The sequence below is a fragment of the Desmodus rotundus genome, chromosome X (assembly GCF_022682495.2).
Source record: "Desmodus rotundus isolate HL8 chromosome X, HLdesRot8A.1, whole genome shotgun sequence".
Lineage (NCBI taxonomy): Eukaryota > Metazoa > Chordata > Mammalia > Chiroptera > Phyllostomidae > Desmodus > Desmodus rotundus.
Genome location: NC_071400.1, coordinates 33,080,454 through 33,082,708, shown reverse-complemented (window position 1 = coordinate 33,082,708; position 2,255 = coordinate 33,080,454). Strand labels below are relative to the sequence as shown.

General features: G+C 37.1%; 1 pseudogene; it reads right to left on the bottom strand.

The window, feature by feature from the left end:
- Positions 1-220: 220 nt before the first annotated feature.
- LOC112303839 (E3 ubiquitin-protein ligase RNF168 pseudogene) lies at positions 221-1,921 on the bottom strand (annotated as a pseudogene).
- Between the last annotated feature and the right edge of the window lie 334 nt (positions 1,922-2,255).

Here is a 2,255-nt window from a genome sequence, read left to right as displayed (position 1 = left end):
CTTTTTAGTGTTATGCAAGATGCATTTCAATACAAATACATGGGAAAGTAGCAAGAAAACTTAACTTTTAAACTTGGATTTCTTTATCACTTAGCATAGTATAATCTTGCTTTGATTACTACAGGAGAAAAAGGTGAGGAAAGGATATAAAACATGCATATTTTGGGAAAAAAAGAGAAAGCTTCACAATCCATCTATACTAGATTATAAAACACTCCCCTTACCTGTGCATTACTTTCTTTATATCTGAAATATCTGTAAGGAATGCACTTTTAAATACATTGCAATAATCTCTAGTAGAATTTGTCATCTTTCTTCCATTAAGGTTAAATGAATATTACAACTGGATCATAAAGGAAGGCTGCCAATTTTAATTTTTTGAGTCTTTCTTAGTTTTTGAATGCTTTATATCACTTTGTCTTTTGCAGTTGCTGCCTTTGGAATTCTTCCTTTGTCCACTTAGCAATTTGTCTGGACCTGAGGATGTAGCAGGTGGCAGATATTAATCCAGGGATCTTTTTTGCCGGGTTGGCTTCATTTGTTCTTTATCCATCTCTTTCTGAAGCTTTATTGTTAATAAACCTCTCTTGTTCTTGGTTTTGTCTCTCAAAAGGTAGATGTTCCAAATCTAATAGCTTTTCAGGGACGGTGACTTCTGTTTCCTGTTGGTCTGAGGAAGCTTTGGGGAACTTTATCTGCCTCCCCCCATTTTTTTTTTTTTTTTTGCAGAAAAGCATGGGTCCCTGACTCTTTCAAACAAAAATTCCTATTTTTTTTCTTTTGGAAATGTCTTTTTTACTGATCAATACATAAAATTCTGACTCTTCATTTTCTGTCTTAACTGTGTTTTTTCCAGTTATCTGTGCCATGTCTAATATAGTGTACCCACTCTCTGTTTTGCCACAAGGCTTAACTGCAGCTTCTCTAGAGTATGGAACTCTTGCTTTGGGTTCCTTATAAATTGTGCCACATACCTCTCTATCAAAGTAGTTTGGTCTCATTTTGACTTTTCTTTCAAGGCATGATCCTATACCCCTGGTATATAACTGAGGCATAGGTGACTCTATTGAAGACTTTGCATTTTGTTTTTGAATTTCAAGGCATGTTCGAGAAGAAAGCGTTGGCATCTCTCAATTTTTGTGCCTTGACACTTAGGGCTTTTTATATCATTACTGTCAGTTTCTCTAGACATGGAGTTTTTCTTGCCTTCTTGCACAACTTGTGACAGTGATACTGGCCCAAACTGAGATTCAGGTGACAAATACTCCTGAATATCTCCAATGTGTGTTTGTTTGTTGTTACTTTTCTTTTGCAACCTGGTTGTGATGGGAGAAGCCAAGACACTTTCCTCACTGAAATTATTAATATGAAAGCTTAGCTTCCTTGCTAGTTCTTCATCAGTTTTCAGTTGTTCTTTTATCTCTTTGTTCTATTTTTGCCTGTTTTCTTCCCTCTTTTTCCTCCTCTGCCAATAATTTCTGTATGTATTCTTCACTGGCTTTGGTTTCTTTTTCGTCATTGGCTCGTTACACTGCCTCCATCTTTATTTTCTCCTCTTGATATTCTCAATTCTCTGGATTCACTTAACAGATGAACTGGCTGAAAGTCATCATCACTGTCTTCTGATTCTTGGCAAGAGACTCTAAGCTTACATTCCTTTGGATACTGTTTTTGAATTTTCTCCCACAATTTCACATTGACAAGAGAATTTCTTCGAGTATGGTACCAGGTTCATGAAGAGATCCAGAAAGCAACAGAAGGGATGGCATAAATTTGACTTGTCTGTGATGCACTGGAAGCATTCCTTACTTCCAATGAGCATGTGATCACATGGCAGTGTTACAGGCTTGATTAGGATTTTCAAACAGATTCTGCACTGGTATTTGGACAAGGGAGGAATGGTCTGTTCAGGTACAGCCATTTTAATATGCTAATAAGGCACAGCCAACATCAATATCCAGAAGAGAAAGAATAGTATTTCCAGCATAACTATGGAGAAAGACAATGAACAGTTTCATGTTTAAATATTATGCCCAGTAGCATATCAGAATTCAGAGATCGACAGCATCAAACATATCTTGAAGCAAAAGGGACTCTGAAGGCCAGGTAAACAGTACTACTGTGGAAGGTGGTGTATGTGTCCACTTTTAGGACAAACATTGGGTATAAGAAAATAAATGAACCTTTCTGTTGGGAGACCTTGGCTGCTGCTTTTTGGCATTGACATAACGGTTTTGGTAGGACGGATGGCGGCA